The following is a 19,131-nucleotide window of genomic DNA, read 5'->3' as shown; positions in this document are numbered from 1 at the left end:
AGATATTATCAAAATTTGGTCACACATTAAGGGATTAGGTACAGCTTACAATAGTAAAATTTTTGGAAATATTCAAAAATTTTTTCCCTTCTTTACACGTACTGTATCTTGTACAATAATGAAAATTGTTTTGTGTAAAACACTGTCTTTCTGCTATATGAAAAAAAAAAAAAAATTACATTCAATTTTTTTTTTTTTCAAAATTAAAAATGGTGGCAGTTCAATGTGCAGTGATGAAGCGTTTCCTTCATAACTCATAAATTTGTTAACTTTTTCATGTTCTCTCTCTTTTATTTTATTGCTGAAACTCATGTTTACAATATCATGCCCTTTCAACTACATTCCTTAATGAATAATATATTTTTATTTTGTGTTAGAAGAAAATACTGATATTTGACCAATTTTTTAAATGAATTTATTTTTTATCAGACAATCTATCAAAGGTAGAGAAGTGACTTTGCATCATATTGTAGATAAGACATGCATAAATACACAAAACTTTCATCGCAAATTTTGGGTAGTTTTTGGGTTATGAGGGAAACGCTTCATCACTGCACAGTGAACTGTCACCAATTTGAGTTTTGAAAAAAAAATATATATATATATAATTTTTTAATCGTAAAAATATTTTTCATATAGCACAAGGACAGTGTTTTACAAATATTAATTTTCATTATTGTACAAGACACAGTAATGGAGGAGAAAAATGTTGAATATTTCCAAACATTTACTGCTGTAAGCTGTACCTAACCCTTTAAATTTCTTCCGAAGTTTAATAAAGCAAACCATTTGCGTTGCATTACGTGTTAGACCTAATCAAAAGTGAACAAAGACTTCAGTGAGTGAAATTATATTATTGTTGACAGGAAGCTGTGACAAACAATAAGTTAAATAAGACGATTTATTAGCCTAGTTTAAATTGAAACACATTCATCATCCACAAAATAACTGTTCCTCATAAGGAATTGGAGAATATAAAAAGTTGATAGAACGATAAAATGCTGAATATAGGGTAGGCTGGGGCAAAGGTGTGCACTTAATACTTTTTTTGTGTTTTCGTGCTGTTTTCCTGGTAACATGACAAAGAAAATTATACCTAGAGTCATACATCATTCAATCTTAACCAACGTTTTACCTTTCAGCCTTAAAAAGAACCTGATCCAAACTTTAGTGATGCCCCACTTCGATTATTGCGATTCTCTATTCACGAATCTAAATACTAATCTTGCCCATAGACTACAGCGTGTTCACAATATCTGCGTTCGTTTCGTTTGTAACATTAGAAAATTCGGTCATGTAACACCGTCACTAGAATTGTTGTCTTGGAGTCCACTTAAAGAAAGAAGATTCTTCAACTCTCTCTTATTACTATTTAAAATCATCCACACCTCCACACCCTCTTACCTAGCATCTCGTTTTGTTTACCTTTCACTACCTCGAACCCGGAACATGTACCTTCTCTCTATTCCTCTGCACAGAACATCCTTCTACTCATCATCTTTCAGCATATCTATTCCACGCCTCTGGAATTCTCTCCCTGACCTTGTCAGAGACTGTAGGACAATATCAAAATTCAAATTTAAATTTAAAAACCACATTCTAGTTCATGGAATTGCTTGTTGAACACATGTCAGGTTGCGCAACTTCGGCTTAACCCATGACATATAGTAAATATTGTAACTATGCTGTTGTAAAATTGACAATTGTAATATATTTATTATTATTATTATTATTATTATTATTATTATTATTATTATTATTATTATTATTAGTTATCACTATCATCATTGCTATCTCTGTTTTCTTTCTTTTTTCTTGTATTAGCTCGATGAGGGCTCTATATTGTTCTTTTGACTCTGTTGACACTCTATATAGCTTTAACTTAATTTGTATTATTTTCATCAGTGTTTGTATTTCTTTTTTGTATTTATGTGTGCTATCTGGTAGAATGGAAGAGAAGGCCTTATGGCCTTAATCCTGTCAGATTAAATAAATAAATGATTATTATTATTAATACCATAAGTTCAAGACTGACTGTCTGATCTGCTAAAACTATACTTAAAATACTATCACAAATGGAGAAATTGGATCTTTGCCTCTGACCTGGGGTAAACATCCTGTTGCTATGGGGCACATCAGATGATAATGATGAAACATGACACTAGCATAACACTAACTGACATACAAAAACACTTCAACACTAGGAAACACATGGCAAATTAAGTAACTGTGACAAATAAAGACACAAAACAAATTTGACATCAAAATCAAGTGTTAGAAAGTCCTATGCTGAAATGTCCCAATGATACCATTCCATAGCTTTCTTTAATGTGAATTCATTACAGCCAAGTCTTTTAGTTACATATCTAATGAAAGATCCATTTTCTATTAGCTGCTTGGCCTCCTCTAAAGTTTTGAAAGACCATGATTTTGTGGACGTTTCTTTCGTGGTTCCTGGAACATGAAGTTAAAGCTAGTTTTGTTTTAATAAGGAATCGCTGTTAAATAGTTAAGTATAAATTAAAACTCATTAAATATGCTCAAAAAAACCTACGTGTTCAGTATGAAAAACGAGAAGAGGAAAAAAGAAAAACGTTATGAAACAAAGGTATGCATGCGGACATTTCCTCCACTTAGTTCTTAGGATCTTTGCCCTATGGTACTGATTTCTAAACTGCTGGTATCAGCTGCCATCTATAAAAACTTTTTACACTAACAACTAGACTTAAAGTGTGAGTTAGGTTATGTACTTACTTTATGAGGTATTGACAATTCTTTGGGATATTGTTATAGAAGACAGATACATACAATTACATAGGCCTAGTAAATATTTAGATCGAACGTTCTAAAAAAAGGTAACTCATATCATATCTCCAAAGCTTGAAAGCACAAATCACTAACATAACACCTCTGATTCTTCCACCATAAGACCTCTCAAGTGGAGACACAGGATGCCACATCACACTCAGAAGTAGGAAAAAAAAACTAGATTCGGATCTTTGCCACGTGCGCACTTTTGCCCCTGTCTACCCTAATGTTCTTAAATATGCGCGATGCTGGGTAACTTTCGGTGGTGGACCCCGGACTTATTTCATCGGCATTATCACCTTTATCTCATTCGGACGCTAAATAACCTAAGATGTTATAAAGCATCGTAAAATAACCTACTAAAAATATGCACAATAATAGTACATTATGCAACGAGCCTATAATGATAGTAATTAAGAATCGAGTATGGATATTTATGAAACGAGCGGAAGCGAGTTTCATAATTTTCATACGAGCTTCTTAATTACCATTATAGGCGAGTTTCATACGACTTTTTATGCTCGACCATATTTCTAACTTGAAATTACCGGTATTCAGACGTATACATTTTATTTGTAACTGACAAGATCGGAAGTGACCTTGTTCTAGGTCGTGAATTGTGAGATGTGCGCAGACGCGAAAGTATTGATTTTTTCCGAGGAACAATAATGTCATTGACCTTGACGTAGTCCCGTTAAACTTGATAATATTATAACCTTGATTATTGAATTCGACATTGAAAAACGAAATGACAAATTGAATTTATTTGAATATTATTTACAATTAACGCTAATCATTATAGTAACAGAACATAACCTTCTGCGACAGTATTGGATTTCCAGCCTCCGTGACTTTTCGCATATCCGAGAATAATCGATACTTGCGGTTTTATAACGGTAGAAAGCTGATCTGTCATTGGCTGAACAGTTGTAACCTGAGTCGTCATTGGCTGAAAGACCTGACCTTTAATGAGTAGGTGTACTTTAATGACATGCATTAAAGGTCTGCTACCAGGTGTATAATTACTACATTTCGGCATGGTTGAGCATAAAATATAATATACATTTTAAAAATCTCAAAATATAGGCTTACTAATTTAACCTGGCTTCACTGGAACCTAAGGGATATGATCAGCAAAAATATACAAATATTTTAGATAGTTTATATATGCATTAAAAACATGAATTAAAATCAACTTCCGCAGTCTTATAATGTAGTGGTTGACAGAATAAACAAAGAGAAAGGAGGGAAGGAAGAGGAGGAAGAAATAGGGAAGGGGAGTAGAGGAGTAATTGCTGGCATTCAGAACAATCTGTGAACGAAGTTCTTAAATTTTTTATTTCCTAAGTATTGTAAGTATGCTGTCGTTTTTGACCCATAAACGAGGTTAGGCAGAGACAGGAATTGAATAATATAATGTAAAGCAATAATAGGCCCTATTGTTAGATTCATTTAAAAAAATTGCTAGGACACATGGAATGAGTGGGAGACAAATTGACAAACTTTGAAATTGTTTCATTAGCTCTTAATGGTAACATTACTATTGACGCAGGTAAAAAAGTATTGGGAAAATGATGATGTCCATTAAGTATAAATTATTATCATAATTTGATAGTATCAGCGGTTTCCAGCTAAACCTAGTGCTTTTTACAATAATTAGAGGGGGATGAAATTTTAAATTCTATAATGTGGGTATAATACTGTGGCCGGGAGGAAAAAGGTCTTAAATAAAAATTTTATACTTTTCAGGAGAGCAGTAGAAAGATTGAAATTGGTGTCAATTACAGAGTTTTTTTAATTAAGATGTTTTTCCTGGATGTTATTTATTTATATTTCTTCTAAAATGGGTAATGTTGCTCATTTAACAATTTTCTTGATTATTTCCAAATATAGCCGCACTTAAGCCCTTTGAAGACTAGAACCCAAACTGAGTAGAAGGGACTATTAAACATAAGACCTTTTTCATGTCAAAATAAATGAGAAACGTAAATTATTAGGAATGCAAAGTGGGTCTTAAACAATTATAGGACTGTTTACCCTGGTACTTAAAGTTTTAAAAGGAAAGGGCATCAGTATGTGATAAATGGCTAAAATACAATTTAGACCTTTTTAATGGGGAAGCATGGAAAGTAAACATGTGATGGTTTGTAAGGAATAAAGTATTAATATTCTTAAGTCCTTTATTCTGTGTGTGCTCGATTCAAAAAGTACTTAGGACATGTGGTAACGTTCTATAAACCCAGTGTGGAGTCTTATTTGATTTTAGCCGTTTTACCAGATTGTAGAGAATTGTTTCCGCTTTCAGAATATATAAAAATCTCATTTTCACCAAAAGTTGACTTAAGACCTTTTTCCTCCCGGTCACATTTTATGCACTATTGGCGACACTGACTGTTACCTTCGCCATCTAACCGTGCATGTAATAACTAAATAAGCCAGACTTACACGAACAAATTTTCAGTCACTATTGATTAGTAGGGATCAGGTATTTTTGAACACCAGTGTATCCAGGTAGATGACACAAGTATAGTAATTACAGCCAATAACTCCAACACATTCCAATCGTCAACAGAGGAAATTCTCTTCAAAATATGTGACTGGTCCTCAGTCAATAAATTATAGTCGCGACGCTGTTATTCTTGGCGTGACTCCTCCTCTTTGCTTACGTCTTAGGAAGTCAAGGCTCTATAAAGTCTAGATAGGTAGTATCGTTCGCCATTTTTGTTCTTTCGTTGCCTGGCTACCAGACGAGGGATCTATTTGCCACACCGTTAAACATTATCATGTCGTAGCTCCTATGATAATAAATCAAACGCACTGTAATTCAGAAAATAATTGAGCGGCAAATAACGTCCTCGTGTACTTTCTGCGAAAGCCAACGAAAGAGCCAAAATGGCGGGCGATTATGTTTTAAGTATTTATCCAGCCTTAGGAAATGCTTTACATCTTCATCAGCGAATCACAAGACGCACACGTTTAAATGTAGCAGTCCTGCAACGTGTTTGGCTGCCGGAAATTAGAGCGACGGGACTATAGTATTAAATTGTAACAAAACTAACATAATTCAATTTAAATCCTGTCCAAATTCAACCTCGCAAATTTCAACCGCAATAATTAACAATAGACCCCTATTAGAAACAACAACAAAATTTCTTGGCCTAAAAATCGATGTGTTAAATTGGAAGAATCACATTAAAGAAATTGCCCCCAAACTAAATTCAGCATGTTTTGCTATTAGATCTATGCAAAAGATAGTAAATATCAATACCTTAAAAACAATATACTTTCCATACTTCCACTCGGTAATGAGTTTTGTAATAATATTCTGGGGAAATTTCACAGATAGTAACAATATATTCCTTCCACAAGAAAGAGTAATTAGAATAATAGTAGGTTCCAAATCTAGGGAATCGTGTAAGATTATTTAAAAAAAAACTGCAAATAATGTTCATGGTTTGTTAGTATATTATTTCATAAATAATCTTCCTCGTATTTATTTATTTATTTATTTATTTATTTATTTATTTATTTATTCATTCATTCATGCATTTATTTATTTGTTTATTTATTTATTTATTCATTCATTCATGCATTTATTTATTTGTTTATTTATTTATTTATTCATTCATTCATGCATTTATTTATTTATTTGTTTATTTATTTATTTATTCATTCATTCATGCATTTATTTATTTATTTGTTTATTTATTTATTTATTCATTCATTCATGCATTTATTTATTTATTTATTTATTCATTCATTCATGCATTTATTTATTTATTTGTTTATTTATTTATTTATTTATTCATTCATTCATGCATTTATTTATTCATTCATGCATTTATTTATTTATTTATTTATTTACTTATTTATTTATTTATTTATTTATTTATTCTGGTGTAGTTAAGGCCATCAGGCCTTCTCTTTCACAACACGTAATCGTATGTAAGCATGAAAACTTTATATCTAATTCAACAGTTCATAGCATAAAATACGCATCAAAAATGACTTTCATACACCATCGGCAATCTAACGTGCTATCAAAAAGGAGCGAGTTATATGACAGTAAAAATTTTTAATAGCCTCCCTACCGATATAAAAAACGAAACTCAAGACATAAGATTATTTAGGGTAAAATTAAATACCTAATTTCTCACGACTTCTATTCTGAAGGTGATTTCATGACATTCAGCAATGCTTCATGAAATTGATACTAAAACTTTGTGTTATACTAGTAGACTATATTGTAAACCTCTTTTGTATGTATTTGAACTAGACTGTGACTATAAATTAAAACTTTATCCTGTAGTAGTATTAAGTTTTTTGACTTGTTCCATAATCTAGCTGTGAAGGACTGTATGAATACCATGGAATGTTAATAAGTAAAGTACAATACAATACAATACAATACAATACAAAGGGTGTAATAAAAATTGTGTACATAAGCTTAGTACTCACAGCTATAAGCTGAAAACGTGTCCTTCTCTCACTTTTGGTTATCAGCATGTCCATCTTTCTTCCAATCTTCTAGTTGACTAGAAATTTTGGTTACTTTCTTGTAAATATCCTCTGCTTCAAAGTCAGACTATCCTGGATGATATCCCAATTCCTGCAACATATTCATATGGTTATAATTTCCATCTTAATCCACCACTTCATTCTAATGCTTCACCTCGAACAATCAATAGTTTTAGAGTCCTATTAAGTTCACTACATACTATTAAAATGTTCCACGAAGATTTAATTTGACTACAGCAAGCGTAACAGAAACAAAATCACTGAAAGACTATGATAACACTGTGAAACCATAATTCTTCACACTGCTTCTAAAATATTGTAGGCAGAATAAAGGAAATATGTCAGAGATCTCGGGGCTATGCATCACAGACCGCGGGACTACCTATCACTTAACTAACCCTTCATCAAACTCTTTCTAACCTTGTCACAAAACTCGGTGCACTGAAACCACAAGTAATCCTCTGCGAAACTGTGTATAGTAGTGTACCTGCATTCGGCCTTGAATTAATTTTCAATAGGGTATTGACTTTAGCCATGAATATGTCAATAATTTCGGTTAAGTACTACACTGCCATCCCATAAAGACGATCGACACCTTTTCAGGCGAGTTTTGTCGCGCCTATAATTTCTAAATTAAAAGACATATTCAAATGAAGTAAATGGCCATCCACAGACGAGGGATAAATGTATGCAACGTGACCTTGAGTTGGTGTGACGTCATCTAGCGATACACGGCAGGAGGGAATTTGAGGCACGAAATAGCGGGTCGCGCGGCAGCCGAGGCAGTGCAACTCGATAATAAGAAGCTATAAAGCTACAGTTGTGTTAAAAACGATTTAAAATGAACCTGGCTACATTCTCAATTGTGAAACAATGAACAGTCGACGGTACAGCCACAAGATTTATGCGACAATACGTCTCTTGGGTTAGGATGTTGAACGTCTTATTGTAGCCTTCTTTGTTGAATGTAAGGTATCCGTTCCTTATATCGCCGCTCCCATTTGCGCTACATAATATGCCTCGGCATTATTAATTATATTAACTCTTCATTCAAATTTACTTGCGAATTTGTTTAATTTAACTAGTCGATACAACTTATCCGGACTTTTTTTTATACAGAAAAATCTGCAATCATTCACCTAACCAGTATCCACAGAGGTTCTCTAGAGTTATTACTTAGATTGAACAGGTGAATGTGACCAACCTATTTACCTATAAAAACAAATGTTAATAAGGAGATTGCGCTTATGTACCATCGTTGTTGCACTTCTCGCCTATTTACTTATGCAGTGAAATAAACATAACCTAACTTAATAAACACAGTGATATTATTAAACAATCTAGTACAGTTTTCTTATTGCGGTATCAATAGCCATAGCCACCGGCGTAGCTCAGTCGGCTAAGGCGCTTGCCTGCCTATCCGGAGTTGTGTTCGGACATGGGTTCGATTCTTGTTGGGCTGATTGGTTGGATTTTTCCGAGGTTTTCTCCAAAGGTAAAGCGAATGTCAGGTAATCTATGGCGAATCCTCGGTCTCACCTCGCCAAATACTATCTCGTTATCAAGAATTCCATCGACGCTAAATAACCTCGTAGTTGGTACAACGTCGTTAAAAAAACCAACTAAAAATCATTAGCCATGGGTCGACCATATTGAGTTACATAATAAAGTATGATCATTCACTTTGCTTTACATGACCTATTTACCAGTAGCTCGATTCTAATGCGATGATCTATGCAACATATATTAGACATTCAACATTTTAATTTGGCTATACAGGGTGTTTGAGAAATACTTTGACAAACTTTGGGGCATGTTCCTCACACCAAAACAAGAAAAAAAGTTCATATAAACACATGTCCGAAAATCCTTAGTTTTTTTATTTATTAATGAAAAAAACATGTTTCATTAAAACATGTTAGATATTATCAGCTTGGCAGCAAGTGTTACAACTTTAATCAATTCAAAAATTCATAACAAATGTTCAAAATGTTCTCCAGAGTCTTTCAGAAATACTTTGACAAATCTTGGGGCATATTCCTCACACCAAAACAAGAAAAAAAGTTCATATAAACATATGTCCGAAAATCCTAGTTTTTTTTTTATTTATTAATGAAAAAACATGTTTCATTAAAACATGTTAGATATTCTCAGCTTGGCAGCAAGTGTTACAACTTTAATCAATTCAAAAACTCATAACAAATGTTCAAAATGTTCTCCTCTTCCTTCCACTTTCATTGTTATGAGTTTCTGAATTGATTAGAGTTGCAACACTTGCTACCAAGCTGACAGTATCTAGCAGATGTTTCGTTATGTTCTTTCATTAAGAACTAAAAATCTAAGGATTTTCGGACATATGTTTATATGAACTTTTTTCTTGTTTTAGTATGAGGAACATGCCCCCAAGGCATTTCTGTATTTCTGAAACATCCTGTATATGCTACAGATTTCTCTCGAACTGTTTACAAGGGCCACGTAAAGAGAAATTAAATTTCTGTAATTCTGCTTGAAGATGAGTTAAATGCAGTACCGTCCTTTTTTTTTTTTTTTTTTTCAGAAGTTAACACCTTTCCATTGAACACATACGGTAATTTGCTAGGAGACGTCGTTGCATATAGACCACTTTTACACTAAACCTAAAATTTGTTTTTGCAAGATATACTAAAACCCTAAACTAAGCTAACCTTTTCCTAAATCTGTGTTGGGTTAGGTTAGGTTAGGTTAGTGTTTTAGTATACGTTGTATACACTAGACCACTTTTACACTAAACCTAAAATTTGTTTTTGCAAGATATACTAAAACCCTAAACTGACCTGACCTAACCTAACCTTTTCCTAAATCTGTGACAGGTTAGGTTAGGTTAGTGTTTTAGTATACGTTGTTTACACTATAGTTAGGTTTAGTGTAAAAGTGGTCTATATGCAACGACGTCTCCTAGCAAATTACCACGCATACAGTATACAAATCTAATATTGGGTATGAGCTGTTTGGGTATTTGCATCGTGTTTTAGATCTAGGAAGGCAAACGTTTATTCGTTAGCAGAGGCTATTTAGGATTGGCATAGGGTAAAACATTTCAATTACAATATTGCTTCACAGCAAATGACAGGCTTTGAGAGTAGTTTTCATCTAGGAAACATATCACTAGGCCCACTGTTATCTGGTGCAAAGCTCATACCCGGAGTTATACTATCTATCATAATATTTACATAGTTTATTTAGACTATATTTTCAATGTAAATTACTCATATATATACATTATTTGTCTTACTTTCTTGCTCCCAGATATTTTCTTAATTATCTCTCCAGTAAATTTAGGCTTCATTTTTTCACTAATAAAATACATATTCAGAAACTGCTGACGTCAGAGAAAAACAAAACGAAATATAAACAGTATAGCCAATTGACGAAAGTATAATGTCTATACAGAATCTATAAAATGTACCTACACAGCCATGAAGTATCGATATATAACTCTCATTCATAAAGGTGTTTTCTCTTCGGTTGACAGAAATGAACGCTACCGGAACTCTTCAGATGTTTGGTTACTCACATCATTCAAAAGTTTATATACGGTACACTGGCGTTCAAAGGTAATTGACCTATAATATTCTGATTGTGTAAGCAAATTTTCTAACCATGGTAACGGCGTAAGGGTACGTACATGTTGGAGCAACGATAAACGATAAAAGAAACGACCTAGCGACGCTTCGGTATTATCAAAGAATCAAGTGTTCATATCGGAGCAACGAGGACGCGGGAAGTGAACATTTTCATTTATCAGTAGAAGATATTCTATACATCACTTAATGAAAGAAGAAGATATATAGAAAATATCAGCTGCTAGGTTCAAGGTTAATGTAACTTAAATACGTACAAAATTGAATCCGTTTCTCATCCCAAAACTAGTATAAATTCATTATGATGTGATTGGTTCTTGTGATCACATAACGCATCACGAATTTACTGATCAATTTGCCAATATCTATGATAATTAATTTAGGTTGCCAATATAATAATAAATCGATTAATACTCGGATATATTGATAACCACCGGTCATTATACAGATTAATATTATCTAACTGCATCAAGAATTGGGGATTCTTCCACTAGAACAGTACATCCATTCAATGTCAAAATCTTTCTTCAACAAACTTCCTGGCGTTCCTGGAGCTGTGACATATAACATTGGAGCAAGATCTTGTCAGCCATCTAGACTTAAAAGGAAACTCCCTCAAGACATCCTTCTTAGTGATACTGACGACTCTTCATAAATTTAACACAGAAAATCATCATATTTTTATTCACATAAATGTTTAATTAATTAATTAAAATTAATTAGAGGAGCCTTTAGAGCCAACCTCAGCATGATATTCTGCATGTGATATTCCATAATTTAACAGTGGTCTGTATAGCAAGTTTGCTGGTCGACCAATATTAAACATAAAAAAAAAAATTATCTTAATCAGAGATCATATGAACGACAAGAGCGAAGCAAATGGAATTTTTGTTTTTCCTCGCTTCTATCACAGTCTAGTATATACAGTCGCGAAGCTCAATACGTAGTAAATATGCAAACATTAGATAGTTGCTCACCACTAGGATCGCTAATATCGCCTCATTACAGGCAATGCAAAATAGTACCGTCACAGTCTATTGTTTCTAGCACCCTCAAAACTCAAGCTTCGTGACTGTATATAGTAGACTGTGCTTTTATCGTGTATCTTCGCTTCTATCGTTACTCCAATACGCACACCTCAATGATAATGCATGCTTCAATTCTCTCTGGTATAGCACCGCTGCTTCTATTATCGTTTATCGTCGCTCCAACGTGTACGTACCCTTAGTCAGAACCAAAGATAATTATAACAAATTGACAAACTTAAAAGAGCTCCGCTAGTTCTCAATAGATGACTCTGTTATTGGGACGGGCAAAAAAAGTATTTGAGAAAATGTTGATGTAGATTAAGTACAAATTATTCTCATAATTGACTGTATCAGAGGTTTCCCACTAAATCTAGTGTTTTTTTTACAATCATTATAGGGAGATGAAATTTTATATTTTATAATGCGGGTATATTTATGTAGGCCTACTAGGACGGGCAAAAAAAAAGTATTTGAGAAAATGTTGATGTAGATTAAGTACAAATTATTCTCATAATTGACTACATCCGAGGTTTCCCACTAAATCTAGTGTTTTTTTTTACAATCATTACAGGGAGATGAAATTTTATATTTTATAATGCGGGTATATTTATGTAGGCCTACTATTGGCGACACTGACTATTATCTTCGCCATCTATTCACGGAAATAATAACTAAAGAAGCCACACTTACGCCAACAAATTATCGAACACTGTCGATTAGTAGCGGTGAGTCATTTTTACACTGTTGCACAAGTGGCTCTACCTCATAGTCTGTAACTATGAGCTGTGACCGATTCTTTGTCGTTACAATATACTAGTTCGTTGTTCTGGGAGATGATAGGAAAAATTGTTCTTGGGTCCTACATGAGGAGCATAGTATCAAAGTTAGACAACTCATTTTTTGCGATTTCGAGATATTGATTTTTTTCTCATAGAATTTTGTGTGCTGAATGAAATTCTGGAACTCAAAAACGGACAGAATAGAGCGAAAATAGCACTTAATTGTGCGCTTTAGAATCAAAATGTAGACAACTTACTATGGCTTGGTTTGAAATTAGGACAAATTCTTCGGTAGCCAATGAGAAGCCCACAATTCATACCACCTTTTCTCATCACGCATCGGGAATCCAACATGGCTGATTGTTTATATTGTATTGTACTGTATTGTATTTATTAACATTCCATGGTATTCATACATTGCTTCACAGCTATAATATGGAACAAGTCAATCGGTTTGTGGACGAATAAGTACTGTTTTATGTAAATCTGCTTTGAAACCGAGTTAGAAAAGACTTAGATGAAAAAGTAGACAATTTCACTTTAAATATGGCTTCGTTTGGTTTCAAAAACACAACAACTTCACTTTAAATATGGCTTCATTTGATTTCAAAAACAGACAATTCCATGACTTAGTTTCAGAGATGGACAACTCCACTTTTTAAACTTAAATTTTGACCTGAATATTAATTTTAATCACATTTTCAGACTGAAAAAATATTTCTATGACCCACGAGAATGTTTAAAAAAAATGTATGTATAACGGTGACATTGGTTTGCAAGGATCTAGTTTTTCGTCTCTCCTGTAAAAAAAAGGAAAAGTGGAGTTGTCGAACTTTTATACCAAGCTCCTGATATGTTGTTACTTTGACACTAGTTTCAAGAAATTTTCAGAGTAACAGATAGATTACAGTTAGATAGACTTTTCGTTAGATTAATAATCTCTTACTAAATCATTACGTTCAGCTTGGAAAAACAAATGAGGTTCAGGCAGTGGTAACTGGAAATTAGGATCACCTCTGTAACATCTTGAGGTTTCAGTTTCGGTTTTAGGAATAAAATGTAATCATCACTTTTGGTCCTTACATACCTTAGCTGATGCAGGAATTAGTAAGAAATTATAAGGTTATTATAGTACTGTAGTCATGGGCTATTGGAATAGACAATGACATGTTATAATTTCGAAGAGAAATCACTGACCGATTCTTTTATCAGTCAAAAGTAAGAGTCGGTTAGTTTATTTCTGAATCATTGGAACTTCAAACGAAAATTATTTCTGTGTGTCATTTAGCCTACCTTCTATTCGTGGGTATCTGAACATCTACTGCAACATATGTGTACTGCAAAGCTTTTGTCTTCGGCAATCCCACTCAGTTACTCTTCTGTCGTAATTCATCCCCTTCATTTTGTAGCTATTAGGTTACATCCATGTTCGACTTTCTCTTTCAAAACTTTCTAACATTCCTTCAAATATAACGGCGAAAATTGGAGTCAAGTGGTCAAAAGACTTGGGAGTCACACAGACATTTTTTCTCAAACCCAATTTTCCTTCCAAGGGAACGTTTTCGCGAATCTTTTCAATTTTCTCCTCCCTTTCCCCCATTCATTCATTCATTCATTCATTCATTCGTTCGTTCGTTCGTTGTTCGTTCATTCATTCCTTCATTCGTTCATTCATTCATTCAATTGTTCATTCATTCATTCCTTCGTTCGTTCATTTATTCATTTGTTCTTACTTCGTTCATTAATTAATTCATTCATCCAGTCATTCATTCGTTCGTTCATTCATTTATTCGTTCATTTATTCCTTCATTTATTCATTTGTTCTTATTTCGTTCATTCATTCATTCATTCGTTCATTCATTCGTTCATTCAATCATTCGTTCATTCGTTCATTCAATCAATCATTCAATCATTCAATCATTCATTCATTCATTCATTCGTTCGTTCATTCATTCATCCGTTCATTTATTCAATTGTTCTTACTTCGTTCATTCATTCATTCGTTCATTCATTCATTCATTTATTCGTTCGTTCGTTCATTCATTCCTTCATTCGTTCATTCATTCGTTTGTTTATTCATTCATCCGTTCATTTATTCATTTGTTCTTACTTCGTTCATTCATTTATTCGTTCGTTCGTTCATTCATTCCTTCATTCGTTCATTCATTCGTTCGTTTATTCATTTATTCTTCGCTCGTTCATTCATTCGTTCATTTATTCATTTGTTCTTAGTTCGTTCGTTCATTCATTCATTCATTCGTTCATTCATTCGTTCATTTATTCATTTGTTCTTAGTTCGTTCGTTCATTCATTCGTTCATTTATTCATTTGTTCTTCGTTCATTCATTCATTCGTTCATTTATTCATTTGTTCTTAGTTCGTTCATTCATTTATTCATTCGTTCGTTTGTTCATTCATTCATTCGTTCGTTCGTTCGTTGTTCGTTCATTCATTCCTTCATTCGTTCATTCATTCATTCAATTGTTCATTCATTCATTCATTCGTTCGTTCATTTATTCATTTGTTCTTACTTCGTTCATTAATTCATTCATTCATCCATTCATTCATTCGTTCGTTCATTCATTTATTCGTTCATTTATTCGTTCATTTATTCATTTGTTCTTATTTCGTTCATTCATTCATTCGTTCATTCATTCATTCATTCGTTCATTCAATCAATCATTCAATCATTCAATCATTCGTTCATTCGTTCATTCAATCAATCATCCAATCATTCAATCATTCATTCATTCATTCGTTCGTTCATTCATTCATTCATCCGTTCATTTATTCAATTGTTCTTACTTCGTTCATTCATTCATTCGTTCATTCATTCATTCATTTATTCGTTCGTTCGTTCATTCATTCCTTCATTCGTTCATTCATTCGTTTGTTTATTCATTCATCCGTTCATTTATTCATTTGTTCTTACTTCGTTCATTCATTTATTCGTTCGTTCGTTCGTTCATTCATTCCTTCATTCGTTCATTCATTCGTTCGTTTATTCATTCGTTCATTTATTCATTTGTTCTTAGTTCGTTCGTTCATTCATTCGTTCATTTATTCATTTGTTCTTCGTTCATTCATTCATTCGTTCATTTATTCATTTGTTCTTAGTTCGTTCATTCATTTATTCATTCGTTCGTTTGTTCATTCATTCATTCGTTCATTTGTTCATTTGTTCTTCGTTCGTTCACTCATTCATTCGTTCATTTATTCATTTGTTCTTAGTTCATTCATTCATTCATGCCCAAAACTCAATGTTGATGGCGATTCATTCTAGATAAGATTTAATTTTTTTTTTTTTTAAGTTTTAAGATGCAATAATCAAACAGTTTTTAAAACAAAAGGTAATTTTGTTTCTTCATAATAATTCTCCTCCACCAACACCTTCGACTTTCAGATAATAATAATAATAATAATAATAATAATAATAATAATAATAATAATAATAATAATAATAATAATTATTATTATTATTATTATTATTATTATTATTATTATTATTATTATTAAGAAACAGTAATAGCATCCGCACGTATATGTAACTATAGTTATTCAGCTAGATAACAATGAATTATGTCTTCATATTTCACAAGCACTCCATTTCCTGAATCAGAATTAGTAATAAAACACAACTGTCATACCAGATTTCTCTCCACAGTCTTCTAGATACTGATATCTCTGTTATTCTATATTTTCTCTTCTGCAGAAAACTTTTATACGTCAGTAGGAAATTACAAAGTGTTTAAAAACTCCGTTGATGTATTACACAGAAAATTGCCTCGTTTCACTTTCTTTTTTAAAGAGTAACAATCTGACGAAAAACTTATTAATTTGGAAATGAAGCTTGTTTTTATATGACGACGTTATAAAAGGGCACGATGGAGTCTCTTTTTTAATTGTCTCATCAGGCAGTTCTTTACGATGGAATATTACGTAGCCCGAGGGGATATCTTTTCCCTCGAGAGCAACGAAGGCATTTAACGTTGTAGATAAGTAGGTTTGTTTCGTGACCACTCTCAGATTTGGCCAATTTTCCGTATTGCCTCCTCCTACTCCCGTTGCTCGCCCTTTCTATAGGTCTACGCCTCTTCTTCCTCATCGAAGTTTTCAGTGCTGTAGCAACTTGTAGCGTACTTAAATTTTCCTTATAATTGAAAATAAACTTGATAGTTCAGATTAATCGGAACCTAATTAATTTTTGTTTGTTTATTTCCCAAAAATATGTGTTCTGTAACCCTTTTCGACATTAAAAATATTTAAAATCATTTTGAAAAGTTGCTAATTCATCTTCAGTAGTAGAGGAGAAGATGGAAATATGGGCTAGGAGTGGTAATATAGGCTACCTCGTCTTTCACTATATATGGTGTTGTTACCTAGCGAAAAAAACTCTAAAAGTACAACTCGTGTTCATCAGTCTGCGTGCACAAAAAGACAAACCAGTTGCCTTTGTGGTGTGGATGTGGTGTATTCTTTGTGTTTTTCATCAATTTCAAAGTTTTTGCAGGTATTTAGTTTCAATTTTTTTAAATATATTTCGTGTTTAGAAATCACGCCTGATGTGTTGCACTGATTAAGAATAGCTCTATCACATGGCATAAGAGTAATGTTTATTGACAACAATTGCCACACATAATCTTACAAACGTTCATGAGTTGACGCTGCTAATATGGGATACCGCTCTGTGTCAAATATGGGATAGGTAACCCATATTACCAGCACATTAACACATCCTGTATTTTTACTATCGTGATTTGCGTTATTTGTTACAGAATACTGCCACTGATGTGACACAGGTTTCCTATTTATGTCTCTTTGTTTTTTCAATTTTATTTTCAAATTTTTGTGGTAGCCTATCCCAGGTGGTGACAGGATTTTTTCTCGTTGCCAAACTTTCAGAACGGCCCCAAGGTTCACTCAGCCTTCTATAAAATTGAGTACCGGGTCTTTCCCGGGGGTAAAAGACGGTCAGAGCGTGGAGCCGACCACACCACCTCATTCTAGTGCCGAGGTCATGGAAAGCATGGGGCTCTACCTCCATGCCCCCCAAGTGCCTTCATGGCATGTTACGGGGATACCTTTACCTATATTTAGACCCTACTACCTGTAGAGGACCAGTTTGTCTTACTTTAAAAAAAGTAATTATATGCAAATATATATTGCAACTATTGACTTTTAAGAGTGGGAAAATTGTATATGAATATTTATTCTGTATGTCAATAAAGACTTCCAAGCAATATGCCACACCATTTTCCATTATTATGAGGAAAACAAAATGGTAACCCATATTTCAACCTTCTCCTCTAGTAGTATTGAATGGCCAGGAGCGAGTAGGACGACCCTACAGCACGTCGACTAGACAGTGACCTATTCTAATTATTCTGGCGAAGTTAAGGCCATCAGGCCTTCTCTTCCACTTAGACAGAAACAAAAGAAATTGATACAATTTTACAGACTAATATTTACTCGTAATGAACAATAATAAAAATTAATAATGATATTAAAAATAAATATTGTACACCCGAAGTATGGAATGAATGAGAATGAGGTATACCAGCCCACAGGCTGCATGAGACCTCTCACCCGCACACCCAATGGGGCCCCTACACCGCTCCACCTTAAGTTCATACCGCCAAGGTGACCAAGCAGCAAAGGATCTATTCCGACAGCCCTTCTAAGATGTCGAAGAGCCCTCAGAAGTGCTCTTATCCTCTGCAAGCTGACCTGTAATGTTGTAAGGCACCACGTTATTTCTTTGAATTGTGTTCTAATTTCATTCTAGGCGCGTGCGCAATAATAAACTGCATGAAACTACCTACTAATGACAGCAAGTGTGTCTGTCTGTCCACACAAATATAACAACTCGCCATCCACGGAACGGCTTTGTACGGAATTTAATATTTTATTCTTTAACTGAATCCTGTTAAACAATTTTGATTTTTTTAAGGGAAGAGGATGGTATTTTTTGGTGAAAAATGAGTAAATTTTCAAAAAACAATTTTTTTTTTCCTTAATATACTCTGTGATATGTGTAGAATACATTGTATAATATTTTGTGGGTTGTTGAGACGCCATTTTTAAACTTCCTGCGCTCTGGATTTTTAAATCACACCGCCCTTTGTTTGTTGTTTCCGGAACTTTATTTTTTTTTTTTTCAAAACCAAATTTTTGTTTAAAATACTCTATGATGTGTGTGGAATACATTGTATAACATTTTGTGGGTATCTGTGCCCTTATTGGATGTTGAGACGCCATTTTTAAAGTTCATACCCCCTTTGATTGCTGTTTCTGGAACTTTATTTTTTTTTGCTACATTGCCAGACAAAAATCGATATAATTTTTTAACTATTAAAGATATATGAATGAAATTTAGAA

The 19,131-nt window shown here is 33.4% G+C and overlaps 1 long non-coding RNA gene across 2 annotated transcripts in view; it reads right to left on the bottom strand.

The window, feature by feature from the left end:
* LOC138700551 (uncharacterized) overlaps nt 1–19,131 on the bottom strand; it is a 527,830-nt gene that overhangs the window by 475,059 nt on the left and 33,640 nt on the right. For both annotated transcript variants that reach the window (XR_011332389.1, XR_011332388.1), the window contains exon 2: nt 7,267–7,417. This is a non-coding gene — a long non-coding RNA (uncharacterized lncRNA). The remainder of the gene's footprint in view (nt 1–7,266; nt 7,418–19,131) is intronic.

The sequence above is a fragment of the Periplaneta americana genome, chromosome 5 (assembly GCF_040183065.1).
Source record: "Periplaneta americana isolate PAMFEO1 chromosome 5, P.americana_PAMFEO1_priV1, whole genome shotgun sequence".
NCBI lineage: Eukaryota > Metazoa > Arthropoda > Insecta > Blattodea > Blattidae > Periplaneta > Periplaneta americana.
Note: the sequence above shows the minus strand (reverse complement) of the source record. Positions and strands in the feature narration are given on the sequence as shown.